Below are 15,105 nucleotides of genomic sequence, written 5' to 3'. Positions count from 1 at the left end.
TCAATAATTCCTTTTTAATATTTAAAACCAAACTATGGGGCTGAACTTTATTTTCCCAGAGAAGAGGAGGCTATGAAAGAACCCAGGGAAGATGGAGAAAGTTAAGCTCTTGACTGTAAGTTCCATTATACAGTTTTGAAAGCCTTAGCTTTAAAGCAACATAAGGTAGACAAAAAGGGAAAATGTTTGAATGAACTCTAAAAGTTCAATCAATCACTCTGATTATAGAAAGCTCAGCCTAAAGAACTGAGAAGGAGAATAGAGTTTATATAATAAACCATAGATTGGACAGAAAGGTAGCAAAAATTGTGATTTCCTGACACACTGAGAGGAGAGAAAACTTTCTGGACTGGAGGAAGTCCATCTGAAAGTTAGGAAAAAGAGAACAGAAAGGTCAACTCTTTATTTGGGGCCCTCCTACCCTTATCACTTGCCCACCTCACTATCTTACTCCAGGGACCAACTCATTATGGGAATATAAATCACAAATCTGTGAATATAAAACAGTAAAAGATTTGACTTCATAACTGGCTGGAATTCTGGAACAAGGTGCCTCACAGAACATCTCATGGTACAACTGGGTAGTGATGGTGGAATAAAATGGGCAAGGCAGAGAGAAGAACTGAGATAGTCTTGCATTGGGGGGAAGGAAATCCAAAAATAGGATGTAGGAGATTATTGGAATTGAGAATACTTGTGCCATCCAGAGGCACCCCTGCCACATGCAGTAAGTGAGCCCTCTAGTTAACTTGTGTGGCAGAAAGCCCAGGGCAGAAACCAGAGATATCACGGATTGAATCTCAGGAAGTGCCCTGTGGTGGGAGCTGAGAAGTAGGCAGGGAGAGGCTCAAAATATGTGAGGTAGGGCTCAAAGCTCATATACTTTGGAATTTCAAATTCAAATTAATTATATTGAATTAAATTTAAATTAATTAGAAATTAAAACAAAGGGATACCTGGGTGGCTTAGTGGTTTAGCGTTTGCCTTTGGCTCAGGGCGTGATCCCAAGGTTCTGGGATGAGTCCTGCATTGGGCCCCACAGGGAGCCTCCTTCTCCCTCTGCCTATGTCTCTGCCTCTCTCTTTGTCTCTATCACGAATTAAAAAAAAGAAAAAGAAAATAAATTAAAACAAATAATTATGTTGAAAAATCAATGAAAATACAATTTTTTTTAGGGACGCCTGGGTGGCTCAGTGGTTGAGCACCCGCCCCTGGCTCGGGGTGTGATCCCGTGGTCTCAGGATCGAGTTCCACATCAGTCTCCTTGCCTGGAGCCTGCTTCTCCCTCTGCCTATGTCTTTGCCTTTCTCTCTGTGTGTCTTTCATGAATAAATAAATAAAATCTTTTAAAAAATTTTTAAGCTGATAAATACCACAAACATCACAAAATCCATAATAATAATATTTTTATTAGTTATCCCCCTGCCATGCTTCTGTAATACTTTCCTAAATTTTAGGCTGTATAGTTTTTAAATGCTTCATCATTTTATACAACTTTGTATTATCATTTTCTACGGAAAAAAGAAAATTATTTTAATTTTCCTCTAGCACAGTTGATCAAAATTTATTTTTATTGATTCTTTAGAAAGATTTCTTTCCTTTACAGATTGATAGTGGAATTGTATAAATTTTCAAATTGTCAAATTTGGGGAAATATCTATCAAATTTCTTATGTGACCTATAAGATTTATCAGAAAAACATTTATCAAATAAGTAATATATGAGTTAATATGTTAGGATGCCTAAAATAAGCAATTTCACATATAGACATACTAATGGCTGTAGGACTGCTACAAATTCATGCTTTCAAAAGCAAGAATTCTGATAAATTCTATTTCAAACAATTGTCCTCAAGAGTTTTATTATCCCTGAATAATTGTATTTTGTACTTTACAATTAAATATAGTCATAATAGGAAAGAAATATTTAGATTGAATATTTATAAAAGTCAAACCCCCCTTACAAAAAAAGTATGTCTGGTGATTAAAAGACTTGTGCCCACATTCTAGCTCTGACATTTCAAAGCTCATTTCCTTCCCACTCATTCTGATGCATCCCCTGTAACACATTCATATTCTTTCTCTCTCTCTCTCCTTTTCCTTTATCTCCTTCTTTCTCTATCCTTTTCTGAAACATTGTCCTTCTCTGCCTTAACACTGTTCACATTTTGGATCTTACCATAAGATCTCATCCTCTTACATGATCAGAATTATCATCCAGAGGCTGATGATTTATAAATGAATTGCTCCAGCTGAAATTCAAATATAATCATTCTTCCTTTGTCCTACAACATAACAGGCTCAAAATCAAACTATCAATACCAAATTTGCTTTTCCTCTCTTCCTTCCCTGTTAGATAATGGTATTACCACCTGTCTATTCTTCAATACTAGAATTTGGGACCCATATTATGCCCTTCCTCCTTTATTTCCTATTTCTTGAAAGTAATTAAATCTGTTGATCCTTCTTCCTAATTATCTCAATTCACCATTTGTTACATCTTTTTAAGTGATGTTACTGATTATCTTGCAGTTGGTAATTGTGTAAGTCACTCTCACTACATTTGGGAAATATTGCATTTGAGAAGCCAATAGCAAGTGCAGATGTTCAAAAGAGAGCTGGAAAGGTAGCGATGGAACTTGAGAGAGAGGTTGTGTGTCAACTACATAGAATTGATAGAGGATTGTGAGAAAATAAAGCAAAAGATATGAACTCAGCTCTTCTTTAAAAACTATGATTCTATTATAACATTCAATATAATAAGAAAATGTCTCAAGATTTCCAAGATGTTCCCAGCATAATCATATTGAGAAGATTAAAAAGCTTTGCATGCCTACCATGTTTTAGCTAGTGAGCCAAATATTACTGGGGCAATGCTAATTGCTAGTGAGCCAATGTTTTAGCTAGTGAGCCAAATATTACTCTACAATGTTATCAGCAATGCACTCCCAGAAATGTACATAGCCCACATTATAGTACAGAAGACACATTGTACCTTTAGGTGAAGCCTAAGGAAATAGGGGGAAAAAATCCCACACATTTGTACATCTCTCCATGCTTTGGACTCTTCTACCATAAAACAAGGTGATCAGATAAACTGGTTTGGAAAGCCCCTATCAGTACCTACTTATCATTACATGACCTTTTTGGCCAAAGTTCTTTTCATTTTTTTTTAATAATAAATTAATTTTTATTTGTGTTCAATTTGCCAACATACAGAATAACACCAGTGCTCATCCCATCAAGTGCCCCCCTCAGTGCCCGTCACCCACTCACCCCCACCCCCCGCCCTCCTCCCCTTCCACCACCCCTAGTTCATTTCCCAGAGTTAGGAGTCTTTATGTTCTGTCTCCCTTTCTGATATTTCCTACCCATTTCTTCTCCCTTCCCTTCTATTCCCTTTCACCAATATGAATGAGAACATACAATGTTTGTCCTTCTCCGATTGACTTGCTTCACTCAGCATAATACCCTCCAGTTCCATCCACGTCGAAGCAAATGGTGGGTATTTGTCATTTCTAATGGCTGAGGAATATTCCATTGTATACATAAACCACATCTTCTTTATCCATTCATCTTTCGATGGACACCGAGGCTCCTTTCACAGTTTGGCTATTGTGGACATTGCTGCTATAAACATCGGGGTGCAGGTGTCCCGGCGTTTCATTGCATCTGTATCTTTGGGGTAAATCCCCAGCAGTGCAATTGCTGAGTCGTAGAGCAGATCTATTTTTAACTGTTTTTTTGTAATTTGACAATGAACTGACAGGAAAAAAAGAATATTCTCTCTTCACTTTTACTTTAAAAACTGTTGGTTCTCTAAAAAAAAAAAAAAAAGTTTGGCTATCTTACTATATTAAAATAAAATAACCCACATCCTTCTTCCTATATTTAATTCCATTCAACAAGCATTTACTGGTGCCTATCTTGTGCTAAGTTCTGTGCTGAATGGATAAATCTTCTTTTTTATTTCTTTTAATTTTTCCATTTGTGTTATCTTTCATATTTTAGTTATAGTGAGCAATTATATGCACATCATCATCAAAAGTATAAATGAAGTCTTTGTTGTATTTGTTGTATTAAGTATAATAGGTAATAATTTTAGGCAGACTATGCCTTCTAAAAATGTATAATCTATAGCATATGTTTGAGCTTCAGAAAGTAATTTTCTAATACTGGTATTGGTAGAATTGTTTTGTCATATATTGAAGTTGTGTTCTTCTCTTTTGTTCCTTCATTTTTAAATAAATACCTAGGGATATAGCATTATTTGAAATTGGTAGTAATGTACTTGATTATTTTTTATGTACAAAACTTTCAGATTCTAAAATAGAAGACATTTCTTTTTCTCTTAGACCTTCCAAATTTGAAATCTAAGATATTTCTAAGTTCTAAAAACTAGTTCTTTAAAATAAAAGCAAAGAATTGTTATCTATGAACCAAAAAGCTCTAGCTCTGAGGTAGATGTTCTCATGCTGTTTCTGAAGTCAGTGGTCTGAGATGAGATTTTCCTGCAAACAAAAATCTAAAGCTACAGACAAGAATATTTCAACCGGTTATACTGGTTAAATATATCAGTGGATTTAGCATAGTAATATTTTCTATGATATATAAACATTATTTATCACAGAATTTAGCATCAAGTAGGCAAGACATAATTTTATATAAATTTCTGATGAAATAAATGCTATTTATGTCCCAAAGTAAAATTTTCAGAAACAAAATAAAGCAGGAAATAAGCACTTCCAAAAAAGCATACCCCCCTCTCCCCCCCCCCCAAAAATGGTTAAGCAAAATCTCTTGGCCATAATGGAAGTATCTCACTTTTTTCCTCTGACCAGAGGAGTAGTGCATTGACAGGTAGCCATGTATTCACTCCATCCTCCACTTCAGTTCCATTTCCATAAGGAGAACTTCAAGAATCTTACAAAAATGCATACAATAAAATAAGAGAAATAAAGATGAAAATAGGCAAAGAAGAAACCAATAGAGAATGAAATGATGAGATCAGCAGTAAAGATATGATAGAAATGTATTCATTTTTAATGTCATTAAGATTCTACACTGATTAAGAGGAAACACAGATTTTACTTTGATTTTTCCGAGCCACAAATGCAAAAATATAATCACTTATTCATTTCACATTTTCTATCTAAAAGGTCCATCAGTTCAATCTACTTCAAAAAAGCAGATTTTTCCCTTGCTCTGTGTGAAAGATATTTTTCTCACGAATTATCATTAATGGGAGGAGAATGAAACTAAGAATAAAAAGAGAGAACAAAAAATGAAGCGGGTGTGAATAAAGAGAGAGTAACACTCAACCGAAAAGTCCCTGATGGTCATCACATTCTGGTGACACAGAGACCGAAAAAGCCAATTAACCCCTGGAAGGAAGTTTCCTCTTTGTTTAATTTCCTATAAGCCTTTCTCTGTGCTTCTTTTTTGAGCCAAACTGGTAGGCAATAGTCACTTTCTTGTCCACAAGACTCAGAGGTCTGAGGTTTATTATTCTGTCCTTTTATAAGTATAAGCTATTAGAAATTTGGTCATCAAACACATAAAACTACTTTGAAATAATTGTAAGTGAAATATTTTAAAACATTCTAGATAGCAAAGTGAGTAATCCCCTGTTCCCACTTCCATTAATAGAGAACGTAACAGAAAATAACAAGTTAGTATGTGGTCTCTTTCTATGTTAATACTCAATGAGAGTATCATCACGGACTTTGACTTTGGTTCTTGTTTTAGATCTCAAATCTCTCTTTCTCTCTCTCTCTCTCTTTCACACATACACACACACACACACACACACAAACACACACGCTTGCCTGAAATATCAGAATGAAATGGACAATGAGAAATTTAAGTAGATAGTCATATGACCACTTTGCTCATTAATTAATAACTTATTTTCTCTATTAAAAGTGTGAATTTTTTATATGAGGGTGAGTAGACATAAAAGTCAGAGCAGATGGAAGAAAAGTATCTTTACAAGAAAAGTGCTAGAAAGGGTTCATTGAATCCTTACTAGATTAGGTATATTTCTACTTCACTGGGATTAGCAAACAGGAAAAAAGGGAGAAAAAAAATCCGTTTGGTAAAAACAAAGAGAGCAGAAAATTAGTTCAAAAAGAGGTGAAAGTCTTCTGCACATCCCAATTGGCTCTGCTGTGAATTTCTAGCAGAGCAATGTGAAGGGCTTGACATGGTACGAAACTGACAAACTGGATTCTAGAATATGTTCTTCCTCTTTTCAAGCTTCCTTGGTCATTTTTTTTTCTGGCCAGAGACAAGGCCATCACAATTCAAAAATTAACTCAAATTAAACAATAACAACAAAAGGTTGCAAAGCCCATTGGGTACACACAAGTAATTGATTCAGTGTGGCTTCATTTAACATAAGTTGGTCAAAATCAATGATGTTTTGGCAACTAGTAGTAATTGCAAAAATGACATCAAGAATGGGGTCTGAAAATAAATAGGAATTCTTTCATAAACACAAAGAAAGGAAGGGCATTTATAAACAAAAAGTGTATATGAAATCCAGGAGAATATTTGAGATGCTAATGAAATGGAATTCATACTGCCTCTTCCCCCAACACAGCAGCATCTAGAAGCTCCATAAATGGGTCAAACCCTGAAGGTCCTGAGAATATAATTTTTCAAAAATAATTATTGTATAGTTATATATTTGGATTTATATAGCAAATAAGCTACTCAACCACATAGAACAGACTTTAAAAAAATACATACTAGGAAAATTTCAATGGAGATAATTAAAAAGAAAAAAATAGCTTGAGCCTCTGCCTAGAGGAAATGCCCCCATTCAGTGGGCATGATGAACCCAGTCAAGGTCAGAAAGACCCTGGGAGTTCAGGAGAGACACTCCAAGGAGATGCCATGTATCCCTCCTATGTCACTTTGTCCATTTTGTCACCAAATTCATTGATGGCACAGTAAGAAGGAATAGGCACAAAGGATGTTTTGAAACAGGCTTGTACAGTGTTAATATCCAGGGGCTCTACTCAGATCCACTCAGGTAAACTGAACAAGCAAGGATGGTCCTTCCTTTAGCTCACCTCTTCAGCATGTTTGCTAACACGGGTTTATATTCTTCTATGATTTACAGTGTGACTCTGATTGTTCATGTAACTTTTCTGGGGCAGCATTCATACCACGGCATCAGAACAGAACAGAATGAAAAGCCCGTGTTTGTTGGACTGTATGATCCCTTTTCTGATCAGACTGTCCCTTTAGATTAAAGCCTTTAGAGATATGCTAGAGGCAACTAGAATTCTCAAACCTTTGGTCTTGTATAATTGTCTGACATATATTAGGAAATTGCTAAGCCCTCTTTTGTATGTTGCTGTGACTCAAAGTGTGAGTAATTGGGGTAAGAACATCGGCTATCTTTAGAGAAAGGCTCTTTGGATAAATTGAGAAAATTCAAACAGCTTTATTCCTGTAAAATGCCAATTGAAACAGCTTCTGTAGATATTCACTTTTCCTCTTGTGATGTAGGACCCTAGCCTAATTTTGTTTCACAAACATCTCGTCCCGGGGAGGAAAATTTTTCAGCTGAAATAAACATATATCAATAAATACCTAGTGCTAAGATGAGCCTGAAGAAAAAGGTTAAAGGTATGATGAGTCATAAACTGACAGTAAAGAACCTAATTATTTAACATAATACACTCTTAAAGATAAGATGTGAAATGTAAGGTTAGCTGGGTGAGAAAGTGACTAATGTAGTTAGGCATGCTTTTATATCATACAGATCTGTTATCAGTGGTGTAGCTACACAGTTGAGGTTTTTTTTTTTCCTTCTTTGTGGGAGAATTTATTTTTGTAAGTATCAAAAATTTTAAACTTCTTGAGCATCCAAGTCACTTATTCTAAAATCTTTAAAGTCATACTTTTAATCTTGTTTTTATTTGTTTGTTGTTGGACTTTGGAGGATCTTGTCTAAACTAACCTTTTTATGTTTGCCACATTTAAAGTCCTCACTAAAATCAAATTGCTTTACCTCCTCAAGTTGATGACTTTCTCTACCTTTTCCTTTATAAATCTTTTAGAGGATTCAAACTTCTAAAGCAATTCAAAAGGCCCCAGATCTGACTTTCTGGCATTAATGCAACATCTGCAATTTTAACAGACAAGATGGGGCATCAGAATTTTAGAGCTCAAATAAACAATTCGAGCCTGTTGACCCTAAGAGGGTTCATGGAATCCTCCATTAAAAACTGCAGCTTCCAAAAAAAAAAAAAAAAAACTGCAGCTTCCGGGGATCCCTGGGTGGCGCAGTGGTTTGGCACCTGCCTTTGGCCCAGGGAGCGATCCTGGAGACCCGGGATCGAATCCCACATCGGGCTCCCGGTGCATGGAGCCTGCTTCTTCCCTCTGCCTGTGTCTCTGCCTCTCTCTCTCTCTCTCTCTCTGTGACTATCATAAATAAATAAATTTAAAAAAAAAACTGCAGCTTCCCAGTGCTTATTGAAACCAAACAAACTTTCCTGAACACTGATTTAGGGCCCTAAAAAAATGAGTCCATAACACTACCTCCTCCAACCAACAGCCATCTTGGACTAAAAGAGTTAGCTTCTTAATTTCATGTGACTGAAAAATATACACATGCTAAAGTTTAAAGAGAATTTATTGCACCATGTAAACAAAAAGTCCAAAGCTCAGGTAGATGTTCCTCTCTTGCTCTCTTAAATTCACACCCTCTGTGTTGGATCCACTTTCAGACAGACCCTTCCAAGAACCTTACATTCTCTCAGGTTTAATTATCTAAAAATAGTTTATTCTTTCTCCAGAAGTCCCCCCCAAATCTTATTGGCTCTGGTTGAAACATGAGACCATCCCTGAACATTCATTCACCAAGGCCCCAATCACTTTACATGTTGATGCCTTAAACTAGTAATAGAGCCCAATATAAAACCTTCAGACTAAGAGTGGAAAAAGAGTGATTTCCCAGAGTGATAGTGAGTACTATTCCTAACATTAAGGCAAATAGATGTGGAATGTCAAATACCTCTCACAATTTGACAATACATTAGCAAGATATTCTTCCAACATCATATATAATTTATTAGCGTTGTCAATATACCTGCTTCTCTCTTCTAAATTCTAATTTCTGTGGCTTTGAAAACATAACACTCCTAGGTACTTACACAGGGGAAAGAAAACCATATGTTCATGCAAAGATATAATTAATGTTCATAACAGCTCATTTTCAGTATCTAAAAACTAGCTGCAACTCAATTGCCATTAATAGATGAGTAGATAAACAAGTTTAGCATATCCACACAATGATATCTATATCCATACTCAGTAATAATAATATCCATACTTACTAATAAAAAAGAATGCATTATTGACACATGCAACAAGATGTAGATGAATCTCAAAATAATTATGCAGAGTGTAAGAAGCTAGACAAAAAAAAGAGTACACACTGAATGATTCTATTTACATAAAATTCTAGAAACTGAAAAGTAACCTAAAATGACAGAAAGCAGATCAAGATCAGGGGTCAAGGCAGGGAAGAGAATATGGAAAGATTAAGGACCTGCATAAGGAAACTTCTAGGGGTGATGGGTATGTTCATTATCTTGATCAAGAGTTGTCATTTTTTGCTGTAAAGGGTAAGATAGTAAATATTTTAGGCATTGAAGGCCACATGGTCTCTGTCACAACTACTTGACTCTGCCACTGCATCATCAAAACAGCTAAAGATAAGAAGTAATTAAGTGAATGCGAGTGTGTTCCAACCAAATAGGCAGCAGCCCAACCAGGTCTGCAGGCTGCAGTTTGCCAATTCCTGATCTTAATTAAGATGATTGTTCCGCAAGTGTGTACATATGTCAAAACTTATCAAATTGTACACTTTAATTACATGCCATTTATTGTATGTCAATTATGCCTCAATAAAGCTATTAAAAAATAAAAACAAAACAAACAGCCTTAGCTTCCTCGCCATGGATTGGATAAAGTTCAATCTTGCCACGGCATACAAATCCCTCCAAGAACCAGCCTCTGTGTTCCTACCCTTTCAGATTTGTTGCCATTCTCTGGTGGGATTTTACCTTTTGGGAGAGCCAAAACACATGCATTGAGCCATTTCAACTCATGACTTTGTTTAGGTGGTCTACCTATCTAGAAAAACCTACTCTTACCAATGTAAGATTAAACTTGCATATCTACCATTCCGAGATACTTTCCTTCTTCCCTTATCTTACCCCTTCTATTCCCTTCATTTCTTCCTTCTGCCACCATAATAATCTGTGTGTGTGTATACAGATATATGTTTACATGTGCATATAAACACATTTCTCCATTACATTGATATATATATATACAAACCCATTCTTGTATGATTACACTTTTCCATACTTTTAACTATATATATCTAAAATTTTCCTTTACATATTTAGAGTTAAAATGAATTATTATTCATTTTATAGTCATTTCATGAATATCAGTAAGACTTGGATATGTGACTGAGAGCTCTCTGTGTCTATTACATCTATCACAGTGCTTGGCACATTTTTTAAAACGTGATAAATCAGTATGGCAGCTGTTATTATAACGATTTTATAGATTATAAGACTGATAGGTAGAGAAACTGTACTTAGCTCATAGCAACATGGTTATAAGGAGCCAATCTAGTATTAGAAAAGAGTCCTTCCATATCTAATCTCAAGTGCTTCCACTAACTCTTGCAATATCTTTTATTATTGGAAGCTGATCTATATTTCACATTGGTCTTCTTCTGACTTTGCCACCACTCCTCCTTCATCTCCTAGATACACCAAAATGAAGACTGCTACCAACATCTACATTTTCAACCTTGCTCTAGCAGATGCCTTAGCAACCAGTACCCTGCCCTTCCAGAGTGTCAATTACCTAATGGGAACATGGCCATTTGGAACCATCCTCTGCAAGATTGTGATCTCCATAGATTACTATAATATGTTCACCAGCATCTTTACCCTCTGTACCATGAGTGTTGATCGCTACATCGCAGTCTGCCATCCCGTCAAGGCTCTGGATTTCCGTACTCCCCCGCAATGCCAAAATAGTCAATGTTTGCAACTGGATCCTCTCTTCAGCCATTGGTTTGCCTGTAATGTTTATGGCAACAACAAAGTACAGGCATGGTAAGTTGCAGGAATAAGGGATAATGGACTTATAGACTGACATGCTGATAAAGTCATGAGCCAAGTATGGAGTGGTCCAACATATTAGATTGTAATTTGAGCGATTTTTTCTAGCAAAATGCCTTTGAATTTTTTGTAGTAGGAATTTTTCCCTAAATTTTAAGCCCACTAAACATGTTAAAGAAAATATAATCTAGTGTTTCCTGATTTCTCTGCATCATCAAAATGATAGGAAAATAAGAATATAGCTCTTCCAAGAGTAATTAGAACTTAAATTCCAAAAAACTTAGGTGGAGACTTGTTTTAAAATTTCAAGTGCCTGCCCATATGACAAATACATATTTCTAGTCCTCATATCAGAATGATGAACCACCCATCAAAAAGTGGAATGAAAATATCCATTAGCTTGTACCTCCTCTAGCCTTTGGACTGTAATTATATTTTTATGTCAACATAGACTCCACAGAGGATCTAGCTCACAGTGAAAAGTTCTACAATTATTGACTGAATGAAAGCTTAAAGTGATTAAAATGGAAAAAAAAATGAGATATTAAGGAAAAAAATCTAAAAACTAACTCCCCCTAAAAATCAACAGAGAGCTGAGTTTCTCCCTCAATTTCTTTAAACCTTCCATTGTTGACTTCCCTTAATGGGTTTAAGTTAGCTCTGGTCAAAGCTATAATGAGATGCTGTTGCTAATTCTTCCTTATAATTATTGTTTTCTAGGTTCCATAGATTGTACACTCACATTCTCTCACCCAACCTGGTACTGGGAAAACCTGCTGAAAATCTGCGTTTTCATCTTTGCCTTTATCATGCCTGTCCTCATCATTACAGTGTGTTATGGACTGATGATCTTACGCCTCAAGAGCGTCCGTATGCTCTCTGGCTCCAAAGAAAAGACAGGAATCTGCGAAGAATCACCAGGATGGTGCTGGTAGTTGTGGCTGTGTTCATTGTCTGCTGGACTCCCATTCACATTTACGTCATCATTAAAGCCTTGATCACAATCCCAGAAACTACATTCCAGACTGTTTCCTGGCACTTCTGCATTGCTCTAGGTTACACAAACAGCTGCCTGAACCCAGTCCTTTATGCATTTCTGGATGAAAACTTCAAACGATGCTTCAGAGAGTTCTGTATCCCAACCTCCTCCACCATTGAGCAACAAAACTCCACTCGAATCCGTCAGAACACTAGAGACCACCCCCTCCACGGCCAATACAGTGGATAGGACTAACCATCAGGTATGCAGCTTCTAGAATTGGGCACACCTACTGGGGATGACATAAAAATTAGTTTGTACCAATCCAAAGTTTTAATCCATTAGAAGTGGATCCGTAACGAATGGATGGAGGTTCCTACCATGAGGACTGAGGGAGGAGAGGAGCAAAATTATGGTCATTGTGACAGAGAGATACTTCATTATATAATTTGTATATATTTAGTTATATAGAGAGATATGCCAACTAGAAATTCATCAAGCTGCTAAAAATCAGTATCTTCACAGCTGTTGCTTCTATGCAAAATTAATGATGTTAGCACATTGAGGAAGTGATGCTAAATTCTTCTCATTTTCTTTAATGTTATAATGTTTCATGCATATCATTCCAATATCCCTGTCACTTCTCAAAAGTCAGTCCTGTTCTGGTTCTGTGGTTAAACAGAAAGGGTCATCACTTCATTCACTGTGGTGATGGGTGCCAGATGTTTCCAGCAAATCACTGTCATAGCAAAGGAAAAAAGACAAAAAAAAAAAAAAAAAAAAAAAAGCCAGCCTAACTTGTTCAGCCCATCGGTTTGTCAATTTTTATACCTGAACTCTAGAGAGAACAGCAAACATATTACTTAATTATTAGAACTAACTCAGTTTTAGAACAGTCATTACCAGTCAGGATTAATATGGTGAGGAGTGATGATTTTTTGTAAGATATATTCTTATGCACAGAGTACAGAGTGTGGCCTGCACCAAAGAGTCAAGATTTATACACGGTATGATCATCAGATGAGAATCAAAAAGAGAAAAAATTGTCTCTAAGTTCATATGACCTTGATAAGCCACTGATGATGCAAAATTTGGAATCCAACCTAGACGGTAAATTAAACATGCACGTCACTACTAATATTAATTTAAATAAGTAAATTTGCAAATCATAGTGCCAACATCAGAAAATCACAGCCTCTGTAATTTATAACACAGAATTCAAATTCCAACTTGCCGTGAAGGAAATCCTTGAGTCAGAGCCATCAACTTCATAGGGTCAGGGGGCCAGGACTGTGAGAACAGATGCCTCCGTAAAAGTGACTAGGAAGCCTAACCAGAGGAGGCAGAGGGAAAGCCTTACAGTACAGAGCGGCTGCTTGCTCTCAGTTTTCTTTTCCCCATGCCTCACTCTGCTTCCCCCTATCCCCACTGCCGTGCCCCAGGCTCACCTAGGCTCACCCTTTCCTACTGACCACAGGCCTAGCCTAAGGAGGCCCAAATGATCATCCCTCCGGGATGCTAATCCTCACAGTGCTGATATTAATGCTGAAAGGAACTTGGGAACTTGGGCCCCCTAGACAGTATAGATAATGATGGCAGACCCACTGCCAACCAAAGGGAAATTACTAATTTACCATGTGTCCCTTCTAATTCCATTTCAGGCTGGGTAAAAGCCAGAAAGAAATGTTTTTCTACTCTGCTTCTTTTCTCTGTATTTTTTTCCACATCAAGCCCTCTAAACCTGCCTCTTCTACTAACAGCTCTCCCCCTCAGCAGCTATCAAAGGCTTGTGAGTACCTTAAAACGGGTAGGGATCCAAATAGATTTCCTCCGACCTGAGGATAATACATTGCAGAATGCAATTTAAAAAACTCTCAATCCTAAACCAAGGTTAACACATTTTGCAGTGGAACAAAGTACTTCCGTTCAAGCACAGGGATGGAGCGCTATCAAGTATTGACTCTATCTCAGTCGGGGCGTGCCCCACCTTCCCTCTCTTGCGGGCACGCTGGGGTGTGGCTGTGGGTAGCCTTACCCAGGACCACTGCTGGGGCCTCTTGTCCCATCGAATCTTCTGAGCGTGCTTCCCTCACCTGCTCTCCGGGAAACACAGCTCCCAGCCTGCCTGGCGGAGAGCTTCTCCTGTTCAGCATGATTGTCCTGCAGTTGCCCCGACCCTGCTCTTGACTCCCGTCCAGATGCAGCATTTTCACATTAGTGTGGTTCCTGCATAGCCAGAGAGAGGAGAAAGGAAGCTAATTGAGGAAGCTCTGTTCTAAGTAACTAAAAGGTTTGCTTTAAAAATACATCCAATTAGGGCTTATCTTCATTGCTGCCTCTATGAAGCAGCGTCAGTGTCAGATAACAGCAGAAACACATTAGCCCTGGAATTGGCTGCTTTCCCAAAATGCCCAGCTGGGAGGGCTGGACAGAGAAGAGCCACTGCCAGGAAAAGAGGAAAAGACACTCTGACATATTTGAAAATTAAGATAAATCAAAGATCTCTTTCACTCATCTCCACTGATGTGTCATTGTTAGAATCAAGGCCGTTCCACAGACATCTGGAAGGAGACTTTGGTGAGAGTTTTGATAATGTATCAAAATAATGAAATTACTTGAAGGAAAAATCAGAGACTTTATGGCTGTGTCTATAGGACATAGTTGATCAATCATACAAATTCAGAATCTGACAGGTTTTGGGGGTTTTTTGTTCGTTTGTTTGTTCTTTCATGTTTTTTGTTTTTACAACCATGAGCCATTCTTTTGGGAAACAAGGCTAATTGGATTTGCATGAACTTTTTAACTGCTTGTTTGGAGTTGGTGCTGTGGTAGATGTTTATGTCCTGCCTGTGTATTTGTATTTTCTTGAAGAAATATATTCTATATGTCACATTTCAAGCGCACTAGTCAACTTCATATTCTGCAGATCAGAGATCCAATATCAAACCTTCCCAGGGTG

At 37.1% G+C, this 15,105-nt stretch overlaps 1 pseudogene; it reads left to right on the top strand.

Moving 5' to 3' along the window:
* The first annotated feature begins 10,811 nt into the window (after window positions 1-10,811).
* LOC119878855 lies at window positions 10,812-14,333 on the top strand (annotated as a pseudogene).
* Window positions 14,334-15,105: the final 772 nt, after the last annotated feature.

This window comes from Canis lupus, unplaced genomic scaffold (assembly GCF_011100685.1).
Source record: "Canis lupus familiaris isolate Mischka breed German Shepherd unplaced genomic scaffold, alternate assembly UU_Cfam_GSD_1.0 chrUn_S1993H2192, whole genome shotgun sequence".
In the NCBI taxonomy this organism is placed as follows: Eukaryota; Metazoa; Chordata; class Mammalia; order Carnivora; family Canidae; genus Canis; species Canis lupus.
Note: the sequence above shows the minus strand (reverse complement) of the source record. Positions and strands in the feature narration are given on the sequence as shown.